This window comes from Scyliorhinus torazame, chromosome 19 (genome assembly GCF_047496885.1).
Source record: "Scyliorhinus torazame isolate Kashiwa2021f chromosome 19, sScyTor2.1, whole genome shotgun sequence".
Taxonomy (NCBI): Eukaryota; Metazoa; Chordata; class Chondrichthyes; order Carcharhiniformes; family Scyliorhinidae; genus Scyliorhinus; species Scyliorhinus torazame.
Window position 1 is genome coordinate 117,787,904 of NC_092725.1, and position 10,016 is coordinate 117,797,919.

Sequence of the window (10,016 nt, forward strand, 5' to 3'; positions counted from 1 at the left end):
CCCTTTGGAGAACTCTGCTCTGGCACCGGCGATGATGAGCAGAAGCTCTGTCTTTTCAGCATCGGCCACGTCTTGTAGGTCGGCTGCTACCAGGAAGATTTCAAACCTTTGCTGGAATGTCCGCCAGTTTTCGCGGAGATCGCCGTGGCACTGGAGCCGCTGCGGAACCAGGATCTCGAACATCTTGCCTGGGTATAGTTGCTGGTTGTCACTGTACGCTGAGTTTTAGCTATATGGATTGAAACAGTTCACTCTGGTACCATGTCTTGTTATGCTCTAGGCGTAGCATAAGCGGCTTCCTTGTGGTGCACTTGACGAAGGAAGGTTCAGTCCGGCATCGCACCGCCCCAAAGGTGCGGAATCCTCCGCATCTTGACGAACCGGCCTTTGGTGCCCCGCCAGCTGGCGCGGAAATGACATTGCCGGGCGGCGCATGCGCGGGAGCGTCAGCAGCCGCTCACGGCATCCCTACGCATGCGCAGTCAAGGGGGTCTCTTCCACCTCCGCCATGGTGGAGACTGTGGCGAAGGCGGAAGGAAAAGAGTGCCCCCACGGCACAGGCCTGCTCGCGGATCGGTGGGCCCCGATCGTGGGCCAGGCCACCGTGGGGGCACCACCCGGGGCCAGATCGCCCCGCGCCCCCCCCCAGGTACCCGGAGCCTGCCCGCGCCGCCTTGTCCCGCCGGTAAGAGAGGTGGTTTAATCCACGCCGGCGGGACAGGCATTCTAGCAGCGGGACTTCGGCCCATCCAGGCCGGAGAATCGCCGGGGGGGGGGCCCGCCAACTGGCGCAGCGCGATTCCCGCCCCTGCCGAATATCCGGTGCGGGAAAATTCGGCAACCGGCGGGGTGGGATTCACGCCAGCCCCCGGCGATTCTCCGACCCGGCGGGGGGTCGGAGAATCTCGCCCCTTGTGTTTTCTTTTCTTTTCTTCCCATGTACTTAATGATCTGTTGAGCTGCTCGCAGAAAAATACTTTTCACTGTACCTCGGTACACGTGACAATAAACAAATCCAATCCAATCTGTTTACATATTTAAATTAATACGTGACACAGGATCTCCTTGCGAAAAAACCCCACACAGTCAGGCAATCTCTACCTTGCATTTACTGCGTTTTTTTATTTATTTGTTTTAGGGATATTGGTGACCTTTTCGAAACGGTATTTGTTTTAAAGCCAATTGGAGATAGGCAGAGCAGGCCCGAAGGGCCAAATGTCCTAGTCCTGCTCCTAAGTCCTACGTTCAATCTTGTTGTGTGGGACTGAAGTCTTGTGCAGGCCCGTCCAGAATGGGTCAAGTTGGGCAGCCTCTCCTTGAAGGACATTGGCAATCCAATTGGTTTTCTACAATAATCCGGTAGCCATGCAATTCTACTGGTGCAAGTCCACACACTATTTACTCTGCTTTGACTCCACAGTCAAAAACATAGAAACATAGAAAATAGGTGTTGGAGTAGGCCCTTCGAGCCTGCACCACCATTCAATATGATCATGGCTGATTAAGCAAATTCAGTATCTCACTCCCGCTTTCTCTCCATACCCCTTGATCCCTTTAGCCGCAAGAACCATGTGCAACCCTCTCTTGAATATATTCACTGAACTGGCCCCAACAGCTTTCTGCAGTAGCGAATTCCACAAGTACACAACTCTCTAAGAGAAGAAGCTCTTCCTCATCTCAGTCCTGAATGGCTTACCCTTATTCTTAGGCTGTGACCCCTAGTTCTGGATGTCCCCAACATTGGGAACATTCTTCCCGCATCTAGCCTGTCCAGTCCCATCAGGATTTTTTATGTTTCTATGAGATCCTCTCTCAATTTTTTAAACTCCAGTGAGTACAAGCCCAGTTAATCCAATCTTCCTTCATATGTCAGTCCTGCCATCCTGGGAATTAGTCTGATGAACCTTCACTGGCCATCCTCAATAGCACAAATGTCCTTCCTCAAACTAGGAGACCAAAACTGGACATAATACTCAAAGTGTGGTGTCACCAAGGCCCTGTATGACTGCAGGAAGATATCCCCACTCCTATATGCAAATCCTCTCACTATGAAGGCCAGCATGCCATTAACGTTCCTCACTGCCTGCTGTACCTGCATGCCAACCTCCAGGGACTGTTCTACCGTCACATCCAGGTCTTGCTGCACTTCCTCTTTCCCTAAACTGCCACCATTGAGATCATAATCTGCCTTCCTGTTTTTGCCACCAAAGTGGATAACCTCACATTTACCCATATAATATTGCCCACTCAGCCAACCTGCCCAAGTCACACTACAGTCTCTTTGCATCCCCCTAACAGCACACACTGCGACCAGGCTTAGTGACGTCTGAAAATTTGGAGATATTGCATGCAATTCCTTCGCCCAAATCATTAATGTATATTGTGAACAGCTGGGGTCCCAGCACTGAACCCTACGGTACCCCACTTGTCACTGCCTGCCACTCTGAAAAGGACCCATTTATTCTCACTCTCTGCTTCCTGTCTGACAACCAGTACTCTATCCACGTCAATACATTACCCCAATATCATGAGATTTCATTTTGCTCACTAAACTCTTGTGTAAAAGTTGTCATAAACCTTTTGAAAGACGTGGGGTGAAATTCTCCCCCAACGGCGCGATGTCCGCCGACTGGCGTCCAAAACGGCGGCAATCAGACGGGCATCGCTCCACCCCAAAGGTGCGGAATGCTCCGTATCTTTGGGGGCCGAGCCCCGACATTGAGGGGCTAGGCCGGCGCCGGAGGGATTTCCGCCCCGCCAGCTGGCGGAAACGGCGTTTGTTGCCCCGCCAGCTGGCGCGGAAATGACATGTCAGGGCGGCGCATGTGCGGGAGCGTCAGCGGCCGCTGAAAGTTTCCCGCGCATGCGCAGTGGAGGGAGTCTCTTCCGCCTCCGCCATGGTGGAGACCGTTGCGGAGGCGGAAGGGAAAGAGTGCCCCCACGGCACAGGCCCGCCCGCGGATCGGTGGGCCCCGATCGCGGGCCAGGCCACCGTGGGGGCACCCCCAGGGGTCAGATCACCCCGCGCCTCCCCCAGGACCCCGGAGCCCGCCCACGCCGCCTTGTCCCGCCGGTAAATACCTACTTTAATTTACGCTGGCGGGACAGGCAATTTCTCGGCGGGACTTCGGCCCATCCGGGCCGGAGAATTGAACGGGGGGCCCGCCAACCGGCGCGGCCCGATTCCCGCCCCCGCACAATCTCCGGTACCGGAGACTTCGGCAACCGGCGGAGGTGGGATTCCTGGCGGCCAACGGCCATTCTCCGACCCGCTGGGGGGTCGGAGAATGACGCCCCAGATACACAACTTCTACTGGTTCACCCTTGTGCACTCTACTGGTCACATCCTCAAAAAATTCCAGAAGATTTGTCAAGCATTAGGGAATCCTTTAGTGAATCCATGCTGACTTGGACTGATCCTGTCCCCACTTTCCAAATGCTCAGTTATTTCATCCTTAATAATTGACTCCAGCATTTCCCCGCCCCCCAGCGATGTCAGGTTAACCGGTCTATAATTGCCCATTTTCTCTCTCCCTCCCTCCTTTTTTAAAAAGTGGGGTTACATTAGCTACCCTCCAATCTTTTGTAACTCTTCCAGAGTCTATAGAATGCTGGAAAATGATCACCAGTGCGTCCACTATTTCTAGGGCCGCTTCCTTAAGTACTCTGGGATGCAGAGCATCAGGCCCTGGGGACTTATCGGGGTTTAATCCCATCAGTTTTCCAATACAATTTCCTGATTAATAAGGATTTCCTTCAGTTTCTCCTGCATGCTAGTCTCTCTGTGCACTAGTGTTTCCAGAAGGTTATTTGTGTCCTCCTTAGTGAAGACCAGATCCAAAGTAATTGTTCAACTGGTCTGTCATCTCTTTGTTGCTCATTTTGAATTCACCTGATTCTAACTGTAAGGGACCTACATTTGTCTTCACCAATCTTTTTCTCTTCACATATCTCTAGAAACTTTTGCAATGAGTTTTTATGTTTTCTGGAAGCTTATTCTCGTATTTTCCCCTTCCAAATTAAACCCTTTGTCCTCCTCTGCTGAATTTTAAATTTCTCCCAGTCCTCAGGCGTGCTGCTTTTTCAGGCCAATTTGTATGCCTCCTCTTTGGCTTTAGCACTATCCCTGATTTCCCTTGTTAGCCATGGTTGAGACACCTTCCCCATCTTACTCCTGTGCCAGATGGATGTACAGTTGTTGAAGTTCTTTAAATGCCTGCCATTGTCTATCCACCGACAACCCCTTAAGTATCCTTTGCCAGCTTATCCTGGCCAATGCACGTCTCATGCCATCAAAGTTAGCTTTCTTTAAGTTCAGGACCCTAGTCTCAGACTTGACTGTATCACTCTCCATCTTAATGAAGAATTCTACCATATTATGGTCACTCTTCCCTAAGGATCTCACACCACAAAGTTGCTAATGAATCCTCTCATTGCACAATGCTCAGTCTAGGATGGCCCGCTCTCTAGTTGGTTCTTTGACATATATTGGTCGAGAAAACCATCCCTTGTACATTCCAGGAAATCCTCGTCCATCGCATTGCTACCAGTTTGATTAGCCCAATCAATATGCAGATTGAAGTCACCCATAATAACTGCTGAACCCTTACAGCACGCATCTCTAGTTTCCTGTTTGATGCTATCCCCAATCTGACAACCACTGTTTGGTGATCTGTACACAATTCCCACTCATGTTTTTTGCCCTTCGGTGTTCCGCAGCTCCACCCATACACATTCCACATCATCTAGGCTATTGTCCTTTCTTACTATTGCATTAATCTTCTATTTAACTGGCAATGCTACCCACCTTCCTTTCCTTTCCTTCTATCTTTCCTGAACACTGAATACCCATGGATGTTGAGGTCTCATCCTTTGTCACCCTGGAGCCAGGTCTCCGCAATCCCAATTACATCATATCCGTTAATGATTGTCAGCACTGTTATTCATCAACTTATTACAAATGCTCCTCGCATTGAGACACTGAGCCTTCAGGTTTTTTTTTTACATTTATTGCCCTTTTCGTATTATGATGTAATGTGGCCATTCATACCCCCATGGTGCCAGGTGTGCAACCACCTGGCACAGGTGGCATATGGTCTCACTAGCTAGCTGAAATCTTCAATATCATAGGCAGTCCGGCAGCTCTTCGAAGGACAGGGGCCTACGGTATATATATATGTGCCCAGGTGCGGTGCTTCCTTTGCAGCATCTCATCCGCCTGTTGAACAGCCGCACTTCAGCCTCGTCGGCTAACCCCTGCATTTCTGGTGCAGGCTCCTGTTGTGCAGGGTCTTCCCCGAGCTTGCCCTGTGCCTCCAGCCTCTGTGCGTCCACAACGGCAGCTGCGGCCAGGTAGATAGCAAGCATTCCGGGCTGTACTCTGAAATTCATTCTCTGCAGGGATTAAAAAGAAAAGAAATGTTTGCAAGATGAGTATTCCCTTCCCCATCCAATGCCGCCAAATGGTATGGTCACCCTGAGTTGTACTGTTGAGCCACCCTCAACATGTCCCCTCCAACCCCATCCCACCCGGACCGCCCCCCCCCCCGCCCCCCCCAGTATGTTGCCGCCGGTACTGCATCCCTGTCCCCATCAGTGTGTGGCACCAGGCCTGTAATGTCGGGAGTCTCTATCCTCGCCACACATCCCTGTCAACAGGGTACCAGTTGCTGCCGCTACCCATGTCAGCGATATGCTCTGTGGTCCCTGTCCTGATTCCTCCAGTGGGGTCTACTCTGGAATTCCTCACTGGGTGAGCCGTGTGTTATCCCGACAGCAGGGTGGCACCTGGGTGTGCGGTGGAGAAGGTCACCATGTGCCCACCACCGCCCTCAAACTTGTGTGCGGGCAGGTCCTACACATGTGATTGAGTGAGGGAAGTGTGGGTTAGCTTGGAGCATGGCTCACATAGCAGTATGAGGTTGGTCCTCAGTGGCTCACACAAGTTGTGACAACCTGTCCAGAGGCAGGCTGGATGGGAGCAGGGGACGGTGGGCAGGCAGGGCTTGGAGACAGCTGGTAGTCCTGAGGGGTTGGCTAGCTGATAGTGTTACTGGTGAAGCTTCTACTCTGAGGGGGGCACTGTGCCAGGGAGGGTGCTATAGGTCATTGTGCATGTGTCCTTTGTTTGGAATGAGCTTTGTTATTCCCCTGCTTCTCCTGCAGTGGGGCAGCGCTACTGATGAGTGCACTGAGGAATGGCAGCACCTGGTGGGCCACTGAATGAACCTGGCCACGCCCATCCCATTGATGGGTCAGCTGAGGTCTGAGGGTTTCAAGTGGTGGCCTGGGGGAGGTTCCCACATCACCGGAAACTCTCGGAACATAATAATAAAATTGTGACAGGTAGGCTTACATTAACACTGCAATGAAGTTACTGTGAAAAGCCCCTAGTCGCCACATTCCGGCACCTGTTTGGGTACACAGAGGGAGAATTTAGAATATCCAATTCATCTAACAAGCACGTCTTTCAGGACTTGTGGGAGGAAATGGGAGCACCCGGAGGAAACCCATACAGACACATGCAAAACGCATTGACTCCGCACAGACAGTGACCCAAGCCGGGAATTCAACCTGAGACGCTCAAGCTGTGAAGCAACAGTGCTAATCATTGTGCTACCATGCCGCATTTACAGAACACAGTGAGCAGACAGCCAGGGGACTAAGTAGCACCAAAGGGGTGCATTTAAAACACATACTGCAGCAATGGGGGTCTGAGCCAGGCCACCCCAATCCCGAGGGGAAGACCCCGAGTCCACAGATTTGGCACCATATCATTCCCCGCTATCCCCCCAGCCCAGGCAGCCACCCCCCAAACAGCCCAACAAGTTTTATTTTTTTATATAATAGTTTTCTTACCTCCTCGTTCCCCCTCAGCAGCAATGGCACCCAAGTCCCGCTCGTAAATACTTGCACCAATTCGCTCCTCGTAACTTCCGCCTAGGAGTGATGGAGCATTGCAGGGGTGGGGAGGAAGGGGGGGGGGTGGCGGTTGGTGGAGCATGAAGTGTCCAACCCCCTAATGATACCAAAACACATGCAAATGACGATTTTGCAAGGCTGTGCCGGCAAACTTCGATTTCGCCGCCAGTGAGGGACTGGAGTATGGCGTCGGAATCAACGCTGGGCGCAAACCTCAAATTCACGTGATCGAGATTCGTGTTTGTGCATTGCGAAGCGGAGATTCTGTCCCTGAACAGAATCAAAGACAATGCAAAACAAAGAAATTTGAGACTCTCTCCTTCATGCGATCTAATACCCACCACGCAATACTGAACCGACTCCAATTCAGCTGCAGGTAAACCACTAACCATGAAGCAAGAGAGTAGCCAGGGAAAAGGTTGGCCCACTCAAGGACAGGGGAGGGAAACTATGCATGGAACCAGAGGAAATGGGTGAAGTACTAAATGAGTAATTTGCATCAGTATTCACCAAAGATAAGGGGCCCGATTCGCCACGTGCCGATGCCAAAATCGCGAAACGCAATTGGGCAGAGAATCTCTTTTTACAATCAAATCGGGGGAGGTGCCTATTTTCAGATGCTCCTCCTACTCCAAAAGGCGTCATCGAGGAGTACGCCGCACGCCTTTGGGACGGCCTCAGGACGTTACCTGAAGGCCCTCCCCCGATGCGACGCCCCCGATGGGCCGGGTTCCCGACTGCGCGAGACACGTGTGGTCTCAGCGGTCGGGAACCCGGCGTGGTGGCTGCGGACTGTGTCCAGCACCGCCACTGTTGGGCGGTAGCATCGGCGAGGGCTATGGGGACTGGTGGGGAGTCACCCGAGGGTGGCGAGGAGGTGTCCAGGGGGCACTATCTGGCAGGTTGGGTCCGCGCACAGCCGGTCCCATGTTGTACGGCGCGACAACTGCAGATCATCACCGTGTGCATGCGCGGCCACGGATCCAGCAATTCGGGAAGGCCGGGCATTTTACGTGGCGCGGTTGCTAGCCCCTTGCCAGTCGAAGGATCGGTGTTGGGGCCCCCGCCGATTTTTCCCACATAAAATGCCACGGATCATTCGGACATAGCCCCAGAATCGGAGAATCTAGCCCAAGGACTTTGTGGATGATGAGTCTGGGGCTGAGTCTGTAGATAGTCTGGGTCAAATTAAGACCAAAAAGGAGGAGGTGTTGGGCATCTTAAAAAACATTAAGGTAGATAAGTCCCCAAGGCCTGATGGGATCTATCCCAGAATATTGAGCGAGGCAAGGGAGGAAATTGCTGGGGCCTTGACAGAAATCTTTGTATCCTCACTGACTACAAGTGAGGTCCCAAAGGACTGGTAAATAACTATTGTTGTTCCTTTGTTTAAGAAGGGTAGTGAGGCTAATCCAGGAAATGACAGGTCGGTGAGCCTTACATCAGTGATGGGGAAATTATTGGAGAGGATTCTTCGACACAGAATTTACTCCAATTTGGAAGCAAATAGATGTATTAACGAGAGGCAGCATGGTTTTGTGAAGGGGAGGTCTTGACTACTAACTTGATCGAATTTTTCGAGAAAGTGACGAAGATGATTGATGATGGTAGGGCAGTGGATCATGTCTACATGGACGTCAGTAAGGCCTTTGACAAGGTCCCTCTTGGCAGACTGGTACAGAAGGTGAAGTCACACGGGCTCAGAGATGAGCTGGCAAGATAGATACAGAACTGGCTCGGTCTTCGAAGACAGAAGGTATCAGAGGAAGGGTGCTTTTCTGAATGGAGGGCTGTGACTAGTGGTGTTCCGCAGGGGTCAGTGCTGGGACCTTTACTGTTTGTAGTGTATATAAATGATTTGGAGCAAAATGTAACTAGTCTGATTAGTAAGTTTGCAGATGACACAAAGGTTGGTGGAATTGCGAATAGTGATGAGGATACAGTCGGATATAGATTGGTTGGAGACTTGGGCGGAGGGATGGCAGATGGAGTTTAATCTGGACAAATGTGAGGTAATGCATTTTGGAAGGTCTAATAAAGGTGGGAAATATACAGTAAATGGCAAAACCCTTAAGAGTATTGATAGGCAGAGAGATCTGGGCGTACAGGTCCACAGGTCACTGAAAGTGGCAAAGTAGGTGGAGATGGTTGTCAAGAAGGCATACGGCATGTCACCTTCATCGGCCAGGGCATTGAGTATAACAATTGGCAAGTCATACTGCATAGAACCTTAGTTAGGCCACATTTGGAATATAGTGTTTAATACTGATAGCCACACTATCAGGAGGATGTGGAGGCTTTAGAGAGGGTACTGATGAGGCTTACCAGGATGTTGCCTGGTATGGAGGGCATTAGCCATGAGGAGAGTTTGGACAAATTTGGTTTGTTCTCACTGGAACAACGGAAGTGGAGGGGCGACCTGATAGAGGTCTACAAAATTATGAGGGGCATAGATAGAGTGGATAGAGAATCTTTTTCCCAGTGTGGAAGAGTCAATTACTAGGGTTCATTGGTTTAAGGTGCGAAGGAGATTTAGAGGAGATGCGCAAGGGAAGTTTTGTACACAGAGGGGAGTGGATGCCTGGAGCTCACTGCCGGAGGAGGTGGTGGAAGCAGGTACTATAGTGACATTTAAGGAGCGTCTTGATAAAGATATGAATAGGATGGGAATAGAGGGATACGGACCCCGAAGCATAAAAGGTCTCAGATTAGATGGGCAGTATGGTCGGCGCAGTCTTGGAGGGCTGAAGGGCCTGTTCCTGTGCTGTACGTTTCTTTGTTCTTTGTTTGGTGCCAGCCTGACAGCACCCTTGCCTAATGGCTCATTTAAATATTAATATCTGTAACCAGATCGCGACAGGCGTAGCAAGTCGAGTGACTCGTGATCGGCCCGGCACGAAGCCGGCACAGGTGGCCCTCTCCCGAGAATCACCCGTCGTGCCTTGCTTCCGCACCGGGCACAACGCGGTGGCTGAATCGCGGCTGTTAAGTTAATAGTTTGGCTGAGACACTTCATTCGAGCAGTAGAATACCTGCTCTATTTATATTGTCGGATTTTAAGTAATTTCAGGAAGTTTTGCCAGTTACTCCATTTT